General features: G+C 35.9%; 1 long non-coding RNA gene across 1 annotated transcript; it reads left to right on the top strand.

Moving 5' to 3' along the window:
- Positions 1-2,744: 2,744 nt before the first annotated feature.
- Positions 2,745-10,243, top strand: LOC116152677 (uncharacterized). Its single transcript, XR_010382710.1, has 4 exons — positions 2,745-3,057; positions 3,784-3,845; positions 4,912-4,999; positions 8,798-10,243. It is a non-coding gene; the product is annotated as an uncharacterized LOC116152677 (long non-coding RNA).
- The last annotated feature ends 12,242 nt before the right edge of the window (positions 10,244-22,485 follow it).

Genomic DNA, 22,485 nt, shown 5'->3' with positions numbered 1-22,485 from the left:
TCCTGCAGGACATATTGATTCTGCCTGACTGCTAAGGCAACTTCAGGAACGAACAGCCCATTCTAGCTCTCTCTGCTCCACTTTTATAGATGAACCAAATAAAACACATGAGACCTGAAATTTAAAAAATGGTGGAGGAGGGTCTACTGAATGGTGGTGCTGTGCAGGAGTTACGCATGCAACCTCTGGATTCGGTAGTATCTAAATTAAAATATTAGCCTCAGCATTTAGCAGCTGTAACCTCCCTCTAAGCCTCAGTTTCTTTAACTGTATGAGGTAAAAATAGTACCTCCTTTACAACATGTGGGAAAGTAAAAGAGATAATCCATGTAAATGTTACCACAGTCCCTATCACAAAGTATCTACTCAATAAAACATGTTTATTATTGTTGTTGTTCTTCTGGACAAAGAAGGAAATGGTACATTTGGGGAAATTTCTCTTCTCGCACATTCTAACCCAGGAAGGATGTTAAGCAGATGAGATAATCTCAGAATCTTTGCATTATCTTCCCTGGAACAAATGTGGATAGCAATGGAACTACTTTGGGAGATGTCCCTCCAGCCACTTTTTGACTAGCTTTATCTAACCCCACTCTTCTGTCCATTCAAAGAAAAATGGGTTACAAATTGATCTACAGATTGAGTGCAATCCCTATCAAAATTACAATGGCATTTTTTCACAGAAATAGGAAAAACGATCCTAAATTTTGTATAGAACCACAAAGGACCCTGGATGGCCAAAGCAACCTTGAGAAAGGAGAACAAAACTAGAGACAATACACACCCTGTTTTCAAACTATATTACAAAGCTATAATAATCAAAACAGTGTGGTACTGGCATAAAAAAAGACACATAGACGAACGAAACAGAATAGAGCACCCAGAAATAAACCCAAGAATATATAGTCAACTACTCTATAACAAGAGAACCAAGAACACACAATGGGGAAAGGACAGTCTCTTCAATAAATGGTTCTGGTAAAACTGAATATCCATCTGCAAAAGAATAAAAGCTAAACCCCTATATTATACCACATACAGAACTCAACTCAAAATGGATTAGAAACTTAAATGTAAGACCTGAAGCCATAAAATGCCTAGAATAAAAGAGAGGGAAAAGCTCTTTGACATTAGTCTTGGCAATGATTTTGGGGATTTGACACCAAAAGCTTAGGCAGCAAAAGCGAAAATAGACAGGTGGGACTCTATCAAACTAAAAAATTTCTCCATAACAAAAGAAACCATCAATGAAATGAAAAGGCAACCTATGGAATGGGAGAAAAGATTTTCAAACCACATACTCAATAAGGGGTTAATATCCAAAATATACAAGGAACTCATATAACTCAATAGCATAAAAACAAAAATGGGCAAAGGACTTGAATAAACATTTTTCTAAAGAAAACATGCAAACAGTCAATGGGTACGTGAAAAGGTGCCCAATATCACTAATCATCAAAGAAATGCAAATCAAAACCACAGTGGCATGTCAGCTCACACCTGTTTGGAAATATATGATCAGAAAGATAAGAAATAGCAAATGCTGGTGAGGATGTGGAGACAAAGGAACTCCTGTACACTGTTGGTCAGAAGGTAAAATGGCATAGCCACCAAGAAAACAGTATGGAGTTTCCTCAGGAAATTAAGAATAGAACTACTGTAAGATCTAGCAATGCCAGTTCTGAGTATATATGCAAAAAACCCCACAAATCATTATCTCAAAGAGGTATCTGCACTCCCATGTTTATTGCAGCATTATTCACAGCAGCCAAGGTATGGAAATAATCTAAGTTTTGGTTAGTGGATGAATGGATAAAGAAAATGTGATAGATAGATGACAGACAGATAATTATTCTTTAAAAAAGAAGGAAATCCTGCCATTTGCAACAACATGGAGAAACCTGTAGGGCATTATGCTAAGTAAATTAAGCCATACAGATAAAAACAAACATTGCATTCCAGTTGCCAGGGGCAGGATAGACGTTAAAAGGGTACAAATTTCAGTTGTAAACTGAGTAAGATCTGAGGATCTAATGTATCACATGGTGACTGTAGTTGATACTACTGTATTGTATAATTGAAATTTGCTGAGACAGTACATCATAACTGTTATCACATCAAAAAAGGTACCTATGTGAATTGATGGATGTGTTAACTTGATTATAATCATTTAACAGTATATATCAAACCATTACACTGCACATCTTAAATATTTACAATTTTTATTTGTCAATTATACCTCAATAAACCTTGAAAAAATAAAACTATCACTAAAGAAAATTAAACTCTTACAATACTTGCAAAAACAAAACAACCAACCAAACAAAAATATAAAGACAAATGGGTTAGTGGGGTCTCAGCACATCCTCTGAGAAGGACTTGCTGCCTATAGCAGTTCCTTTCATCCCCTGATATGAGATGTAGTCCTTGCTTAATGTTAAATAACATCCTTCTTTCCTCTCTCCTTCTGCACCCATACCTTACTCCTCCAATCAGAACACAATTGGCTGCCCATTGGCGCACTGACAATGACGCTTCCTTTTATTGGTTTATTAATTCCTAAGGCCCATGTAAAGAGTTGGCACTTCGTTAATGGACCATCTGCTTTAACTTAATTAAATCATATTAGATTGACTATTAAAAGATTAAGCAGTAAAGATTAAATAGTACTAGATTTAAAAAAAAAATGCCAAATTGCAGTGTACTGATCTGAACAAAATTATTTTTGCCTCTATTAAGTACCATACACACTAAATCAAAACCTCTCAATATCTAAACCTAAGCTTATTGTGAGTGATTTTTACTTCCTTTTTTCAAGGTGAGAGGATCATAAATAATATTTCCAGAACTCTCTCCTTCCTACCACCACTGTCCCAAGCACACCAAGGCTAATATCTGCTCTTCTTTCCTTATCTCCAGGATAAGATGGTCAGAAACCAAACTTTAGGAGATTTAAACTCACCCACATAGAACACAAGGAGGAAATGTGAAGACAATAACCAACACAGAAACAGGCAGTAAGCTGAGGTCAAAGGTCACCAAGCAGAGGAAGCCAAGGTCAGAAGAGCCAGCCTTGGCAGACACATTAAATAATTTCAGTTTGCTTTTTGGTGCTCTCTGCACCCAGTATTGTTCAACAAATAAAGACCAATGATACGCTAGATGTGTTGGGAATTTATAAGTGTCCATTTCTTCAGAGTTTATAAACCATGTTCTGTGCTTTGGTACCCTATTAAAATCAGCCAGTCCACTGCCTCACTTCCTCCATCTCAAGATGACAACAAGCTAATCTGATAGCATGCTAACATGTGCCCTTCTGAGCCATCTCCTCTCTTTATTTGCAATGTAAAAGAAACCTGAATAAATTGCGATAATGTCTTAACTCCAAGGAATGCCTCTAAAGGGGTGTCAGGTTTGTGGGCAGACATTTTTGAGCAAATTCTGACTTCACTGCTTACATGCAGGGCAGACTTTGAGTTGCAGGGTAGGATGACTGGGGCTTGAGGAAGTGGTAAGGTTTCGTTCTTTTTGATCAGTCTGCAAAAGCATCATTTCAGGCACCATACAGATGTATAGATGTTAAGTTCTTCTGGGTATTTTATAACTTCCTGTGAACTCAAATGCTGAATTACGCTAACTTAGAAACTGATAGAAGTGACTCTTAAGCAGTAGGGTTGAATCACAAGTCAGAATTGTAATGCTGATGGTGAAGATCAGTTAGGATGTCTCTATTTTATGGGAGCTTTATTACTTCAATCAACAATTGTTCTTTTTATTTTCAAGAAACAGAAAGAAGCAAACAACAATAAGATGCAATGGAAAGGGAGTGGATTGGAGATTGTGAAGTAAGTGGAAAATACTTGAACGTGCAGAAGATGAGAGTAGGAAGGAATACATTATAGACTTTGTGATGCTAATCTGGGTCAGGAATTACAGTATACAATTTCATCAGCATGAAGTGAAACACCCTCTCTAAAACCCAGGGCATGTGCCTTTTGATAGATTGCATTTTGAGATCTTTTAAGGGAAGCCATTGACATCTACATTGTTATCTGCATAGCAGCCTGTGTGGGGATTTGAAACGTGTATGTGAGGAGAGTGGGGATAAATCATTTCCTGAAATATTGAAAATTAAATATATAGAAGGAAAGATGTAGTAGATGACCAGGTCTATAAAGGGACCTGTAAGACTAGGATTTCACGGTGAAATTTTGCATGATGTCATACATTTGAAGGTTTTGGGTTTTGTTGTTGTTTTTTTATCTGAAGAGACACAAGACATTTACTTTTTTTTTTTTTTTAAATAAGCTTCCCCAGTAAAATGGGTGCAGACTTTTGAAGGAACATTCTGAGAAACAGATCTAAGATTTGTGTTGATGTTCTTGATGGTCATCACTGTTTGCTGTCACAATACTAAGCAGGGCAGTAGTGCAGAAGTTTGTCTAAGTTTTTCTCCACACTTTTCTCCTTATCACAGGCAAAGATAGCTCTGCCTTTCCCAAGTACCTGGTGTTAGGTTGAAATTTCATGTAACTCCCTGGCAACTTAGAAATTAAGCCAAGTTGGAATTTGACAATTACCTAGAATGTGGCTGTAATAAAATGGATGTGAACATAGACGGTGACTTGGGAATAATAAAATTTTAGAGCTTAATTTAGTCATAGCAAGAAAGACATCAATGTCACTTTTCAATTTGACTTCCACTTTTGGTTTAGCCCAAGTTTTCTATGAATGCTCACATCTTCTTTCTTACCCATTTTAATGACCTGTAAGCTTTGAATTTTGAGAGGATAGCTGAGATGCTTCCAACAGAATAAGAAATGGAAGTCCAAGGAACAACTGAGTTTTTCCATATAATCCTTTGCATTTTCTAAAGCTAGAAGGTACTAAATTTGAATCCCTTGCTTTCAGATGTCTTGAATGGAAGACCATAATTTTGGAAGGCTGGAAACTGCAAAAGTGAAGATTTTTGACAGTTTTCACACTGATTACCTTCAGGGTAAGAATAATGATGATATGAGCTGAGTAAAAAAAAAAAAAAATGTAATTTCATAGAACTCTTAAGCTCAGTTTTCTACGAGCACTCAAAATATTGTTCTTATTTTGATGAGAAATCCCTTTGCCTTGAAGTGAAAAGAGTAGTGTAATGAAATCCAGCTATTAATGAAATAATGGAAAGAAAACTTATTAAGAAGACCCCGGGCCCAATGCATTTGCAAAAATGTCAGACAGGGGGCAGAGGTGATGTTTCTGACAAGGTCACTGGCTATCAAAGTCTGGAGAACAGACACTGAAGGTCAATAGTTGCATCCATGTAGAATAAAAATGAGCAAGGCTACACGGTACCTCAGAACTAAGTCTTGCAATAAGGGCAGCAACAATTAAGCTATTAAAATGGCAAAGACTAAGAAAAAGAAGTGTAAACAGAGCCGGTCTGTTCTGCCTCCTGCTGCTAGAGGTCCTATATCCACAATTCTGGAGAGTGATTCAGAGCTGCTATGATGTAGGACTTAAAATTTAACTCCCTCCTCCAGACATACTAGTGGGTGGATGAACGGTAAAAGTTTTCTTGGGTTTGTTCCAAACACTTGACCTTGGAAACTATGGCCTCATATTGGGACTTCCTTCCCAGAACAAATGTTTAGATTTCTAATACACTTCCTTCTATTACTAGGACCTGTATATTTGATTTTCCAGGTCTTTCTATGTTTCTCTCTAAAATTTAACCCAAAGTAAGAGAGATCCCTGGAGACAGAAATGCAGCAGTAACTTAAGGAATACAAACAAGTAGATGTGGTTTCTAAGGGGAGGCTCCAGTACTGGGAGGAGATTCACATCCTGTCTAGTTGAAGAGGAAAGAGAAGACACAGAAGTGCAAAAACCACTCTTCAAATGTCTATAAATATCTAACAGGAAATGAGTGTTGGATTCATTCTGGATGGCCTTAATGGGTCATACCAACCCATTGAAGTTTTACATAGAGATTTTTTTTTTTACCTCAGTATAAGGGAAAAATTTCCAAAACTTACAACATTTTAGAATTAACATTAATCTCTTTCAGAGAGAATGTTTAACCATGCAGGATGACTATTTATTGGACTGTTTTAGCAAAAAAGTTAAGATGCACTGGATGGGAAATTGGAAAAATGACCATTTCTGGTTCTTCAACCATGGGATTGTATGATTGTATTATACTATAATTCTAAAAGGCAACAAATAGTATGACCATAGAGACATTTCTCTGGATTTACAGATGATTAAAACTTCATCACTTAAATGCTGGGGAGGGTATGGAGAAAAGGGAACCTCCAACACTGTTGGTGGGAATGTAATTTGGTACAGCCACTATTGAAAACAGTATGGAGAGTCCTTAAAAAACTAAAAATAGACCTACCCTATGACCCAGTAATCCCACTCCTGGGCATGTATCTGGAGAAAACTCTAATTTGAGAAGATACACCTACTCCAATGTTCATAGCAGCACTATATACAATAACCAAGACATGGAAGCAACCTAAATATCCATCAACAGATGACTGGATAAAGAAGTTGTGGTACACATGTACACGTACACACACACACACCAGAATACTATTCAGTCATAAAAAAGAATAAAATAATGCCATTTGCAGCAACATGGATGGACCTAGAAGTTAACATACTAAGTGAAGTAAGTCAGAGAAAGACAAATATCATATGATATCACTTATATGTGGAATCTAAAATAAAATACAAATGAACTTATTTACAGAACAGAAATAGACTCACAAACATAAAAAACAAACTTATGGTTATCAAAGGGGAAAGGGAGGAGGGATAAATTAGGAGTTTGGGATTAGTAGATACAGACTACTACATACAGAATAGATAAACAACAAGGTCCTACTGTATAGCACAGGGAACTATATTCAATACCTTGTAATAGCCTATAATGAAAAAGAATATGAAAAGGAATATACACGTATAACTGAATCACTATGCTGTACACCAGAAATTAACACACTGTAAATTGACTATACTTCAATTATAAAAAAACTTCATTACTTTCTCCCAGTCTTTTGCTGCTTTACTAGTGTTAAAAATTTGTAAGAACCCCAATCATTATTTTAATTTTGACTTTATACTATTCTCAAGTAAACCATTTCATGCATAATCATTGCAATGTCCTCAGAAGTTCTATAGGATTGTTGTTGTTGTTGTTATTATTATTATTGCTGACATTGGGCTGTCATGTAGGGTCATCAGATGTTCACCTGTAAATGTCATCATGTTGCTGGCCTGGAACAGCAACATGTTTCGGTGTTCCTATATGGAAAGTCACATATTAACTCCTCTGTCTTCATGATATGCTTTTACAAATACATTTACTTGGAAAATAGCTATGATTATACCCAGAGTTGTGAGGTTGTTTGCAAAAATGAGTTTCTTTAGGGAGTGTGAAAAATAAATGAAAATTAAATTAGAAACATGACTCGTTTGACTTAAAAATGGACAGACTGGGAGATCAAAATTTGTAGATATTGACAGGCATGTATAGAATAGATAAACAAGATTATACTGTATAGCACAGGGAAATATATACAAGATCTTGTGGTAGCTCACAGCAAAAGGGAATGTGACAGTGAAAATATGTATGTTCACATATACCCGAAAAATTGTGCTCTACACTGGAAATTGACACAACATTGTAAACTGACTATAACTCAATTAAAAAAATGGTAACTTTCAATATTCATTAATCAATCAACAGATATTATTATATACTATGTAGAACATGTTGCAATATATATCATGAGGAGTATAAAGATGTGTATGCTGTGAATGTGGGGTCTCAAGAACCTTGTAATTTAGTGTGGAAAATCTGAAATTTAGTATCATAAAGCAACAAATACTAAGTGGGTAGTAAGTGACTGATTATTGAGTCTGAGTTATTAGAAAATTGATAAGGAGAGATTTTGGGTTTTTTAATAAAATATAAAATATGGTTAAAAATAATACAAAAGAACTTCCAAAGAAAGTCGCTTTGAAGCACCCTGAGATCTACTCCCCAGTATCAACTGCTTTTAATCACTGCTGCTTCTTTTTTCCTTTTGATGTTAATAGTATATCCTAAACACATATACATACCCTCACACAACTGATTTATTAACTTTATAGAGTTTTGTTTATTACACTTTGCTATACAGACGACGATCTAGCTCATTTACAATACCACAGGTCAGCAGTTGGTTAAGGAACAAGTACAGACTTTGGATACTGAAGCACTTTATACTGAAAAGTGAGTGAGATGGTCTATTCATTGATTTCTATCATTCTGTATGTATGGGCTTGTGGTCTATTTCCCAAAATGTCCTTTCTGGTAAAGCATTACTTATGAACATGAAGTACAGCCTCTTCATTCTTGCATTTATTTATTAATTCACTCAATAAATCTTTATTCAGTGCCTACTATATGCCAGGAACTAGGCTGGGTGTTGGGAATAAAGTCCAGAACAACATTTTCCCTCATGAAGCTTATTTTTATTCTGAGTTGACAGCCTCTTTGCTTTTTATCTGTAGTCTGGTCACTGAGACAGATATTGAACAGATAATTATAATTGTGCTGTGTGCTATGAAGAAGTGTAGGGTAATTTGCAAGTGTAATAAAGGGGTACCTTCAAGTTACCCTGAAGGTCAGGGAATTTATAGATGATTAAACTTATTACTTTCGCCCAGCATCTTACTGCTTTCATTGGTTTTAAGAAATAAGAATTCCAATCATTATTTTAATTTTGACTTTATACTTTACTATACCCAGCCTTTATGAGAAAATGGCATTTCATTTGAAATGTGAAGGATGAAGAGGAGTGGATGACAAGTCATAGACATGCACCAGGAAGAGGATTCCAGACAGAAGGAGCCATTGTGAAGTGAGAATGAACATGGTGTGCTGGACAGACAGGAAGTGACTTCTCAATTTGACAGAACTTTAAAATCAGAGGTGCCTTCAGTTCATTCTTCAAATGCTCTTTACAATTCTTCAGATCTTTAATTTCTTTAAAATAGAACTTGCAAGTAAAGAATACCATGCCATCCTTCCACTCAGATAGGAAAGGAGGCATTAGATATTAAATACTTGTCACACATCCCTCTTAGCTCTTTTAAAAACTGTGAGATACACATCCTAGCTCCTTATTTATGGACAGCCATACCCCGGCACCTACTTACAAATGCTCTTGTTACTTTACTGTAGATAAATCCAAATATCTAATGAAAATCATCTAACTTAAGAGACCAAAACCAAGCTGTTCTAAGAATGTGTGCTGAAGCAGAAACGATAACGTGCCATTCAGAATTCAGTCGAAGGTTTTCATGTCCTTCCGCATGACATATGTGGGATCTAAGAACTGAGAGAGTTGAGTGAGCATGAAAAGAACACTTTTAAAGACTCTGTTCCTGCTTCTCCCTCCACCTCCCAGCATTGCAGAAGCACAAATAAGAGAGGGGACTTGTGGATTGAGCATGAGTACCAATACAGCACTTTTAAGTGCTATTTCCCCCTTTGAGCATCAGTGAATCTAAGAGCTAAGAAAAGGAGAGAGTGCAGGTGTATAACCTTCCACTTGTTCTCTCTCCAAAAACCCTCTGAGGTGCTTTCTTCTCCCTCTTTCCTTATGATTTCATATTTAATATATGATCAGTAGAAAGAAGGGAAAAGGCTGTCAACTCAGGATAAAAAAAAAAAAACAACTAGTTCTACCTGCCTCCTTCCTTTTTTTTTTTTTTTCCCAGAAAATCTAGCATTTGTTTTTAGATCAAAGGCCCATGTGGAGAAAGGTATACACTAAAGAGCTGAGGGGAATGTGAGGGGTGATGTTTATGGGCAAAATCGGGCCATGTGGTTATAAGACCCATGGTATCACATAAAAATGGGGACTTAAGGTATATGTTAATGGTTAAAATGTGTAACTCCCCTATATTGCTTTACTAAATCCACATATCAACCTATGATGATTTAATCTTAGTCAGTAGTGATTCATATTCATTCAGGCACATTTCTTAAATTTTTTATCAATATTAACTTAATGAAATAGAGTGGAAGGTAGTTTACTTATAATGTCTGGGAAAGGCTTGATCTAGTTAATGATATTTCTGGAGTTCAGCTGTCATAAGTCCAAAGGAACACTGTCCAGTCATATAATGTAAGCCACATATACTTTTTAAAAATGTTGTAGCCACATTAAAAATGTAACAATAAATAAATAAAATTAACTTCAAGGACATATTTTATTTCATTCCATATAGCCAAAGTGTTATTATTTCAACATGTAATCAATACGAAAAATTGAGACGCTTTACATTTTTTTTCATGCTAAGTCTTTAAAATCTGATTTGTATTGCACTCTTAAAACACACTTCAAATTGAATGCTAAGTGTTCATAGAAATACTTGATCTGTAAACTCCAGAAAATTTAGAGTTGAAAAAGTAGATCCACATGGAGAGAGTAAAAAGATCGTGGTTGCAAGGGGTTGGAGGGAAGGAGGGATAAACAGGCAGAACACGAAGAAGGTTTAAGGCAGTGACACTATTCCAGAGGACAACATAGTGGAGACATGCCATTGTACGTCTGTCCAGACCCACAGAATGGACATCATCAAGAGTGAACCCTAATGTAAATTATGAACTCTGGGGTCATCTGGTTGGTTCACCAGAGTGGTAACAAATGTCTCATTCTGGTGTCAGATACTGATAGTGGAGGAGGTTGTGTGTGTTGGGGAGAACACGGGGTATGTGGGAACTCTTTACTTTTCTGCTCAATTCCTCTGTAAACCAAAACTGCTCTAAAAAGTAAAGTCTATCAAAAATTAAATTATGAACTGACCAGCAAACTTTCTCTTCAAACTTTCATTCTAACTTCTGTTTCTTCTGAGAACTTAATATATGTTTATATAATGTACCATACAGTTTAGCACTTGCATAGTATCTTGTAATTAAAATTTTTTTCTTCCCTTTTAGTTATGTCAACTACTAGGCAACAGAAGTTTGTGCTCATGTATTGTGCTTATTACATTGAAATTTACCTTCCAATCTATTAGCAGAATAGAGTAGACATAAACATATACCTTTGAAACCATTACCACATCAAGGTAATGAACACTGCAGGCCCCAGTCACTGAACCTAAGAGAGTAGTGAGAAAAGTTCTTTTCCTCTCTTACATTTGCTTTTCTGATTATAAAGGTGTGCACTTTAAAATGGATCAGTAAAAAAATTTTCCTAATAAAAATTTTTGACTCTTGAAAGTTTATGGTATTGAGATCCCTGAGCAGAATCCTATTGCTATGACGTAAAATGGTGTTGCTCCTTCATCTGAGCCCATCACCTCTCAGAGTCTGTGGAGAGTGGTAGAAGGAATAGATTTTCCATAGCACTCCTTTAAAAATTAACATTTGTGAATCCTCACAATTTTACTCAGGGAAGTAGGTGAGGAAGTGTAGATTTAAGCAAAGAAAATGCTTTCAAAATAAGTGCATTATTACACACTTGCTTCAGGGATTAGCAATACCTCACTACAGACAAATTGGATGCCTGAATCAATAGTATATACTGTGAAGCCAAGTGCTAAGTGAGTCCTGATTTCTGGATCCTTCTGTTCTGTTACAGTGATTTCAAATACCATGGCCCCTTCTATCAGGACTTTTCAGACATGGGCTGGGCAGAGCAGTAAGTATCAGGCCATTCAGTTCATTTCAGAGAGCACTGATTGGAAACATGACACATTGATTTGTGTGTAGAACAGAATAAAAAGTGCATAAGACATAGTCCTTGACTGCAAAGAGCATTGCTTGTCTGGAAGTTGAGTTCTCTAATGAAGATAGGATACTACCAATATACTATTTTATTAATAGCTTCAAATTCTAGGCTCTTGGGGAAATTCTTTTTTTCTACTTTTCTTCCTTATAATGATAAATGAAGATTAAAATGCTACCTGATGTTCTAGAACACTGTCTTCCATTTCTCATGTCCAAAAAATTCTGGGCAGAATTGAATCAGAAAAGCCCTTTCAGAACCCATAATCTCGAGTTTAAATCCAAAATCTTTGCTATTACCTCCAGGGGAACAGACTAGAAGATCTCTGACCTGTGTATTGCTACTACATCATCTCTTTCTAGCTACATTTTGTCTCTACTCACATTGGTCTCTTGATCTTCCTCAAATGCACCAAAGGGCTCATGACCTTTGGGTTTGCTGTTCTCTCTGCCTGGAATTTCTCTTCCTATAACTGCCTCTTTTATCAGTCAGTTTTGTTCCGATACGATATTTCTTCAAGGAGAGTTTCTCTGACCACTTTTTCTAAACTAACCTTCGTCATGCCCCGTTTCTCTCTACCCTCTTTCCTTTTTAATTTTCTTCACAGAACCTAACCACTCTCTTCATTCGGTTATTTTCTGTATCCTATACTGATATCTAAGGTCCCAGAAAAGGGCTTTGTCTTACCCAAAACAGCAGTAGGCATCTCATACTGGGTGCTCAACAAATAGCTATTAAATTAATGACTTTTTCTCATCTATTCACTGCTTGAGGGGTGCTGGGTAAGTCAGTTAACATCTTTTAGTCATAGTTAAATATTACACAAATATAAGTTAAGTATTGTTATTTTTCCAGCTGAAGTAAGCTGGGCCTCCAGAGAACTACCAAACTTACTTAGATTCCAAACAGAAAACACCAGTGTCTGCTTTGCACAGCAAAAATGAATCTCTACACTTCAGCTAGCAAATGGAGGTGGTGTTGTGGGAGGCATGCCATGAGGGTTTTCCACCTTCCTACAACCATAGCAAAAAGTCCTTTAAAGAAGAAACAGACTAGAATGTTTTAAGATGGTGATTCATCCCAAGGATGCCATGTCTTTTGTGAGTCTGTCTGTTGGGAAAGCAAAGACCCTTATGGCATTCCCATACACTCATCTCAGTAACTTCTTGTCCACAAAGGTATTTTGTATTTAGCCACCGTATTTTTGTCAGCTGAGGCATTATTCAGTTTCTGAAAGGCACATGTAAGAAAATTGAAAATGAAAGGCAACCAGCTAACACTATTTAGATAATGACAGTAATAATGTGGTAAATTGGTATATTCTTCAAGGAAATACGCAGGGAGACTCATTTCAAACAACCTACCTTGTATTAAATAGGATCTACTTAAAATAATCATGCAGCTCAGATGGACAGGCTATGGGCACATTAGCAGCTATATAGAAACACTTCAAAATGACGATAGCTAAATTCTAACCCTCAATCTCAACAATGTTCATATGATGTATAGGAAAGAAAATAAGGGGGTAAATTATTAGCTGACAGTGCATATTAACTGCAAAGTCACTAAAACCTTTTCAGTTGCTTAAACTGATGGTAGTACAAAGCCACGTGCTAATAAACAGAGGAGAAGCAGCTTGCTGTGTACAGTCACTCCTTAGTAAGGTTAACAAACTACATTAACCATTCACTCATCTGTAACTGGTAATTAATCACTCCTTGAAAATTACATTGTATAATAAATGAGGACAGACATGATTCATTAAAACTTCTAATTAATTCTATTTAATACTATTTCATAGTTCATTGATAAGTGCTGAGAGAAAGATTACACTGTAGGATATTTGATGCATTACTGCTGAAGAAGTAAATAGGGGGAACATTATCTAAAATGAAACACGAACACTTGCAAATGAAAATGTCAGATGTTTATCACCACAGAGCTTAGTTCTGTACTCAAGGGTCTCTCAGCATTACCAGTGGAAAACTCCATTTTCAGAGCTGTATCAATTGGTTGTAAAAGCTCTTCTGAGTTCAACCTTGATGCTCAGCATCTCATGCTGGGGATGAGCTGATTCTACTTTGTTTTTCTAATAAATATTTGTGCCTGTTTTGTGGGCTAATGGCAAGACTGTTGTTAAGCAAGTATTTCCACAAGAAAAGCAAATTTACCTAACAGGCAGTTATGGTTTGGGGTCATTTAATTGCACTCTGTGTGTGCTTGTGTTTATGTGTGTGTGCATGTCCATGTGTGTTAAACTAGACATTAAAATAGCAAGGATATTAGTGTCAAGAAAATCCCTGTGCATTAACTATAAAGTACTATTTTCCAGAGAAGAATCAGACCGTGAAGTACATAGTTTACAGCCTGGGCTGAGGAGAAGGTAATCACTGCTGATAAGTGAATAATGTATACTTTAAAATTAAATTATGGAATAATGCATTGTTAACTTTTTTTCCTTTTGCTTTACCAGCCATATAATATGCCTCAAAAATGGGTTATAGGAACCATTAGTCGTTCCATGGCATCAAGAGTGAGAACTCTTAACAGGAGAAAATATTCACAAAGCAGATACCTAAAAAAAAATTTGTATCCTGAATTTATAAAGAACTTTTACAATTTAATAATAAGGAGACAATAAACTCCATAATTTGAACAGACAAAAAAAAAAAAAGAGATGTCCAAATTGCCAAACACATAAATATATGCTTAACATTATTAATCACTGAGGAAATGATAATAAAGGCCAAAAGATACCAATATACACTCGTTAAACTTGTTAAAATTTAAAAGACCAATGATACCAAGTATTGGCAAAGATGTGGAGCAGTTGGAATGTTCATATGCCACTGGTGGAGTATAAAATCGAAAACCACTTTGGAAAAAATTTTGACAGTTCTTAAAAATAATAAGCATACATCCACTATACAACCCAACCATTCTACTCCAAGGTATTTACAAAAGAGTAATAAAATATTTGTTTACAATTTACTCATATGTGGATATTCAGGGAAGCTTTATTAATAATGGCCCCAAATTTTAAGCAAACCAACTGTCCATCAAGAATCAAATATATAAATCAAATGTACTATATTCATACAATGGAATACTACTCAGAAGGAAAAAAACTGTCAACATGGATGGAAAAAGTCAGACACATAAGCCTACAGAGAATATGAAAATCTAGAAAATGCAAATTAATCTAGAGTCACAAAGAGCAGACCAAGCATTGCCTGGAGCTGTGAGCTAGAGGAAAGATGAGTTATAAAGGAGCCTGAGAATTTAAAAAGATACATGTATCCCAGTGTTCACAGCAGCACCATTCACAATAGCCAAGACATGAACCCAAACTCAATGTCCATGAACAGATGAATGGATAGAGAAGAGAATTACTCAGCCATAAAAAATAAAATACTGCCATTTTCAGCAACATGGATGGAACTAGAGATTATCATACTAAGTGAAGAAAGTCAGGCAGAGAAAGACAAATACTGTATGATATTACTTATAGGTAGACTCTAAAAGAAAGTAATACAAATCAGCTTATTTACAAAACAGAAACAGACTCACAGACAAAGAAAACAAACTTATGGTTACCAAAGGGGAAAGGAGAAGAAGAGGGGTAAATTAGGAGTGTTGGATTAACAGATACACACCACTATATATAAAATAGATAAAACAACAAGGATTTACTGCATAGTACATGGAACTATATTTAGTATCTTATAATAACCTATAATGAAAGAGAATCTGAAGCTGTACACCTGAAACTAACACAATATTGTAACTCAGCTATAGTTTAATAAATAAAATTGAACAAATATAAGTTAAAAAAATAAAGGAGCCTAAGGAGTCTTTTGGAGCTGATGGCAATGTTTGTATCATGGTAATGGTGGCAGCTCACTGGTGTATGTCAAAACTCATCACATTTTATTCTTTAAATGAATGCAGTTTATTGAAAGGAAATCATTTTTTAACAAAGTTGGTATTTTAAAATGAGTTATAAATTTGGTTGAGACATATCCCACTCAAAATAACAGGACTCTTTAGTAAAACAATTACTTTAAAGCTTCAACTAAATTATACCTGCATAAGTGGCAGTAGGAGAAGTGTGCTACAGGAGAGGGAACAAGTTCTGAAAAATACAAACTCCTTTCTGATTCTGATCAGGTGGGCATCTCATCAATATGTTTCATTTTTCAGGAAAGATGATTCTGCAACTTTTCCTCAAAGTGAGTGACTTGAAAATGCTGATGTAAACGGAGCCTCCAAACATCATCCTTCCCTTTGTTTAAGGAGGAACTGGTTGAGGGAGTTGCTGCATGGAATCCAAAGAATGGCAGTTTAGGTATTAGACCCTGTGCCTGCCTCTGTCTGTGAAAAACTGTGTGATTTTAGACTTTAACATCTTTGGATACATTTCCTCATCAAAGGAAAAAGGGCTGAGCTAGTTGTTTTTTTGAAGCCCAAGGACTGTGTAGAAGTATGTGCGTACAAGCTCACTAGGGACTGTGAAAGGGGATGAGGAGAGGAGTTTGCGGGGGGTCATTCTAGGTACTAGGTCTCCAGTTTCTGAGAGAAAAACTTTGTTGTTTAAAAACTTTTTTGTTTAGTTGTAAATCACAGGACTTGATTCTTCCTAGCCCAACATTATACAGCTCAATAAGTAGGCAAACTCAAAAAAACATATGCTTCATTAATATTTTTTATTGTATGTTGGAATTACACTTGAGAATACACTGTTTCAACTAATATCATTTTTAATAATACTATCAAATTTAATTAACACTTTCCTAGAAGAAAAGCAGACAGCCTCAAAGTTCTTCACTGGTTTACTTTTCAAAACACTTTAAAGGTAAGATCTTTGCAATTCTCACAACCAGAGCCAGTGCTTATGAAAGACTAGTATAAATGTGTAGAAAGTGAAAAGACAGTAAATCTTATGTGATGCTGGATTATTAACTTGACCTATTTTTCTCTTCTTACTGGATTGACCTTTTAGTGGTCTAGATTATCCACTCATTTTCAATTAAGTTTCCATATGGCATATTGAAGCTGACCCTGTTACAATTAGAAAACTACACAGAAGGAAGGAGGCCATAAATATTGTTAGAGAAATTATATTTTGTGCATTATGTACTTAAACTTTATGAGCCAATAAAAAAGAAAGAAGGAAAAGGAAAAAAAAAGAATGAAATGGAAGGTTGTTATAGTACAGTGGATAAAACAGGCCATAAGTTAATTGCTTATATAATTATATCCTCCTCTCATATCGAGGTCTTATTTGTTCCAGTTTTATAGACAATTGATGTAATTTCCCCATACAGGCTGTGAAGACGTTTTATTTAGGTGCTAAGTAAGTATTTTAACAAATTTTAATTGTTATTAAGAGGCAACAAAGTAGAAAAATATTAAGCCTCAAAGGAGATAAACTGGCTTTTAAACTAAGTTCTGCAACTTACTAACCTGGGCAAGTCATTTATCCTTCCTAGACCTCAGTTTTCTTATCTCTAAAATACTTGTTTCTGGGGAGTCATCAGGATTAAAGAACACAATATATGTGGTGCCCTTACAATTAATATGTTGATATCAATTTTTATATTTTGATGAAATCATTTCTTACATATTGCTTCTTAGATTTCTAGTCCCTTAAAGTGCTTGAGGTAACCCAGGGGAATCCAGACCAGATGATGACAAAGGAGGCTCCTGAATTTCTCTCCTCCCATGGATGCACTGAGTGCAGTCACATGAAGCAATTCCTTCTGAGAGAAATCCAGAAGTGAGCTGTTTGACTCTTATGTATCAGGTGATAGAAAAAACCCACATCAAAACAGGTAGGAAAGGCTGAGACACACTCTTGCCATAAACCCCACCCTGGCACAGTGCCATACAATCAGGAGGGAACCCCTACTTTCAGCTTCTCCCTGAGGATTGAAGGATTTGGACTGCAATTTCTTTTGTGCACCAACTTTTGAGGCTACCACCCAAGGGACAGGTACCCAAATCACCTGGCTAAGTCCCATAGGACTATAACAAAGAAGCAGCTGTTAAAGAGCATGTAAGCACTTGTCACAGCTAAGGTCTCAGGGCTCAGTGTAGTGAAAGTAGGCAAAAACACCTACCCCCCAGTCTTCCTTGGAAAGGGTGTGACTTCATACTTCACAAACTGCTGCCTAAGGTTACCGGATGGACCTCACAAATATGTATATGTGTGTGTGTGTGTGTGTGTGCATATATGAAATTCTACACAACAGCTGCAGAATATATATTCTTGGAACACATGGAACATCCTCCAGGACAGATCACATGTTAGGCCACAAAAAAAAAGTCTTAAAAATTTAAGAAGATTGAAATCATATAAAGCATCTTCATGGACCACAATGGTATGAAACTAGAAATCAATTACAAGAAGAAAACTGGAAAATTCACAAATATGTGGATATTAAACAACATACTCCTTATCAACCAATGGGTCAAAGAAAAAAAAAAAAAGAAAAGAGAAATCAAAGAATATCTTGAGACAAATGAAAATGGATACACAGAATAACAAAACTTATGGGATGCAGCAAGGCAGTTCTAAGAGGAAATTTTATAGTGATGAACTCCTACATTAAGAAGAAAGACAGATTTCAAATAAACAACCTAACTTACACCTCAAGGAATTAGAAAAAGAAGAACAAACTAAGCCCAAAGTTAATAGAAGGAAGCAAATAAAATGAAATAAGTGAGTAGAGACTAGAAAGGCAATGGAAAAGATCAATAAAAGCAAGAGCTGTTTTTTAAAAAGATAAATAAAACTGACAATCTTTTAGCTAGGCTAACTAAGGAAAAAGAAGTAAGACTAAAAAAATAAAACCAGAGATGAAAGAAGAAATATTACAACTGATACTACAGAAATACTAAGGATCATAAGAAACTACTATGAAAATTATATGCTAACAAAGTAGATAACCTTTAAGAAATAAACTCCTAGAAACATACAACCTATAGACTAAGTCATGAATAAACAGAAAATCTGAACAGAACAATTACTAGTTAGGAGACTGAATCAGAAATCAAAAACCCTTAAACAAAGAAAATTCTAGGGCCAGATGGGCTCACCGGTGAATTCAACTAAACATTTAATTAAGAATTAATACCAATCTTCTCAAACTCTTCCAAAAAACAAAAACAGAACAGGAGAAAACACTTCCAAACTCATTTTACAAGGCCATCATTACCCTGATATCAAAGCTAGACAAGGACAATAGTACACTACAAGAAAAGAAAAAAAAAAAAAAGGCCAAAATTCCTTATGAATCTAGATGCAAAAATCCTCAACAAAGTATTAGTAAACCAAATTCAACAATACATTCAAAGGAAAATATGCCATGATAAAGTGAGATTTATTCTTTGGATGCAAGGATGTTTTCATATATACAAATTAATAAATGTGATATAATACATGAACAAAATGAAGCCAAAAAAATCACATGATTATCTAATTAGATGCAGAAAAAGCATTTGACAAAATTTGATACTCACAATAAAAACTATTTTAACAGATTGGTTATAGAAGAAATGTTCCTCAGTATAATAAAGACCATATGTAGCAAGCCCACAGCTCACATCATACTCAATGATGAAAAGCTAAAAGCTTTTCCGTTAAGATCAGGAACAAGATAAGAGCACTCATCTCATCACTTTTATTCAATATAATAATAGAAGTTTTAGCCAAGGCAATTAGACAAGAAAAAGAAATAAAAGACATCTGAAACAGAGAAGAAGCAAAACTGTTTGCTGATGACATATTATATATATAAAACCCTGAAGACGCCATCAAAAATCTTTTAGAAGTAATAAATTAATTTTGTAAAGTTGAAGGAGACAAAATCAATATAAAAATTAGTTGAATTTCTATAAATTAACAACTATCAAAAAGAGAAATTAAGTAAGCAATCCCATTTATAATTGCATCAAAAAGAATAAAATATTTAGATGTAAATTTAACTAAGGAGGTGAAAGATCTATATAATGAAACTACAAAACATTGATGAAAGAAATTGAGTAAGTCATAAATAAAGATATTCATGTTTATGAATTGGAAAATTAATACTGTTGAAATGTCCATACTACCCAAAGTAATCTATAGATTCAATACAATCCCTATCAAAATTCCAATGTCTATTTCACAGATAGGAAAAATAATCCTAAAATTGGTATAAAAATCACACCCCTGAAAACTCCTGAATATCCAGAGCAATCATGAGAAGAACAAAGCTGTAGGCATCATATTTCCTTCCCTCAAACTACATTACAAAGCTATGATTAAAGAAACAGTACAGTACTGCCAAAAAACAGACACAGAGACCAATGAAACAGAAGAGAGCGCCCAGAAATAAACTCATATTTATGGTCAATTAATTTTCAACAAAAACACCAAGAATATACAATGGGGAAAGGACAGTTTCTTTAATGAATGACAATGGGAATATTAGATATCCACATGCAAAAGAATGAAACTGCATCCTTATTTTATACCTTCTCCAAGGTCTGAATTCCAGACTTGGAGAGGAGCACCTCCCCTTCTGAGTGTGCTCTTTTCTTGTGTGCTCTTGCTCAGCCGAGGGCATTTTTTGTTTTCTTTACCCCTTTGTAGTTACACCTCTGTTACAGGTAACAATTATTTGTATTAAACTTTCCCTGTTTACTGTGTGATTTCTATCTTCTGTTTGAACTTTGACTGATACAGATTGATAAGGAGAGTGGTTCCAGAATATAGAATTGAAAAGATACGGTTTTGGGATTGGCTTGTTTGTGCCCTCTGGCTTGACTACAATGCTTAGCCCTTTGCCAATAGGAAATGGGATACCAGTAACCCATGGCATGCAGGGATATCATAATAAATCAAACCAACTACCAGCATTAGATTGTGATGAAGTACACACTGCAGCAAATGCCTTGAGAACCCAAGAAGGTTGGTGCACGTGACGACTATGACAGTAATGACAACTGCAAAGACTGTGGAGTGGGGTGGATATTTTTGAGTGCACTTGAGTACACGCAGAAAGAACATGAGAGTCCCAGGTCTCTTAACATTCAGCTCAAGTCACAGTTTGAGAACCAGAGCTTCTATGATAGCCCTAAACACCCTCTAATTCTTACAGCCTCAGAGTTAATATTGCTGAAAATCAAACACAAAATTTAGTTGCACGGTTGCTGAACTACAACAGTTTTATTCAGAGTCTTGTAAGGTTTCTTATAAGAAAGTGAGAATGTAGATCGGAAAATAATGAGACCCTGAATCTTGGAAATTAGGATATATGGTTGGGTTCATAAAAAACTGGTAATTTTGACCCCCCAAGTTTATTCTGAGCTTTACTTGTCAGTGGAAATAGCTTGCTTTCCAATGTCTGAGGAAACTAGCTATCCTTCACATGAGAAGCCTCTGGTAACCTCACTGGGGAAAGATGTCTTGTTCTCCTCAAGACACAGCACAACCACCTCTTGTTGCTACTAGACTTATAGCTAGAGTCAGATACTACCAGGCTATAGGAAACAGGAATACACTATGGCCCAGGAGGAGATAGTTTACATATCAAAATAATTTTAAGACTTTCCTAATATGCACCAGGAGAAACCTGTAGAAAATACATGGAAATGGAGTCTAAGGGTCTTAGACCCAGGATGACAGAATGTAACATTAGATTGGGCTGAATTTTGTTGATATGGTACACTTACTAGAGATTTTGGATTCGTTGTGTTAGGTCATGCAGCTTTGGGTAACTAATAGTTAATTAGTTGGTGGGCAGAAAGTTGGATTCCATGGTAAATATATAGTTTTAAAGAAAATGAGATTCCAGAGCTTCCCTGTCATGTTATAGAGGAGAGAATTCAAAGACTTTGGAGAAAATCCAAATGGCAGGTTGAGTTTGTCGTGTGTGATCCCTCCACCCCCAAACTATGATCCATGAGAAACCGCAGAAGGCACCCCATTCACTAAGCATTTAGAAATGCATTACCGGAAGGAGCACCTGGATCCTTGAAAGGTTCTACGCTACTCTCTTTTGCAGGCTAGGCATACCTGTATATATAAGCTCCTTGATTTCAATGGGGATGAGGAGAATCCAGAGTGGCAGAGACCAACAGCAGTACCTAATCACCAGAGACAAGGTGGCACATCTACCATGAGGGGCAGCAAACATGAATCAGTAATCAGAAGTTTTTTAGCCTGCAGAGATATTTGGCAAAGGGTTATTTATAGCAGTGTTTCTAGAAACACCACCAGATAAGCAGCCTATTAGAGTATTGCCGGACCCACGGAAGAGGAATACTCCAGCTCTCATAGACCAAACGCCTGACCTGTGGGTAGTCATGACCTCACCAAATGAGCACAGATTGTGAGGATGTTTATGCTCCATATGAATGTCCACCAAAAGGAAATCACTATAGAGAGGATTCTTAATAACCAGGTGGATAAAATTATATTCTCAGTGGCTATCAGTCAGTCTTTTGTCACAGCCACTCAGTGCTTGCTCAAGGGTCCTTATGGACCAGAGTGGCTATGGCAGCAGGATGGAAGCTATGTGTCGACTCACAAACATAGATTTACCTTCACCAAGGTAAGTCACTGCATGACTTGGCTCATGCAGTGCTGAGTGTCTAATTTGCCAAAAGCAGTTTACATCCCATTCAAAGACATGAATGGAGGTCCCTT

The sequence above is a fragment of the Camelus dromedarius genome, chromosome 10 (assembly GCF_036321535.1).
Source record: "Camelus dromedarius isolate mCamDro1 chromosome 10, mCamDro1.pat, whole genome shotgun sequence".
In the NCBI taxonomy this organism is placed as follows: Eukaryota; Metazoa; Chordata; class Mammalia; order Artiodactyla; family Camelidae; genus Camelus; species Camelus dromedarius.
The sequence above is the reverse complement of the archived record's forward strand: the minus strand, read 5'-3'. Positions and strand labels throughout refer to the sequence as shown.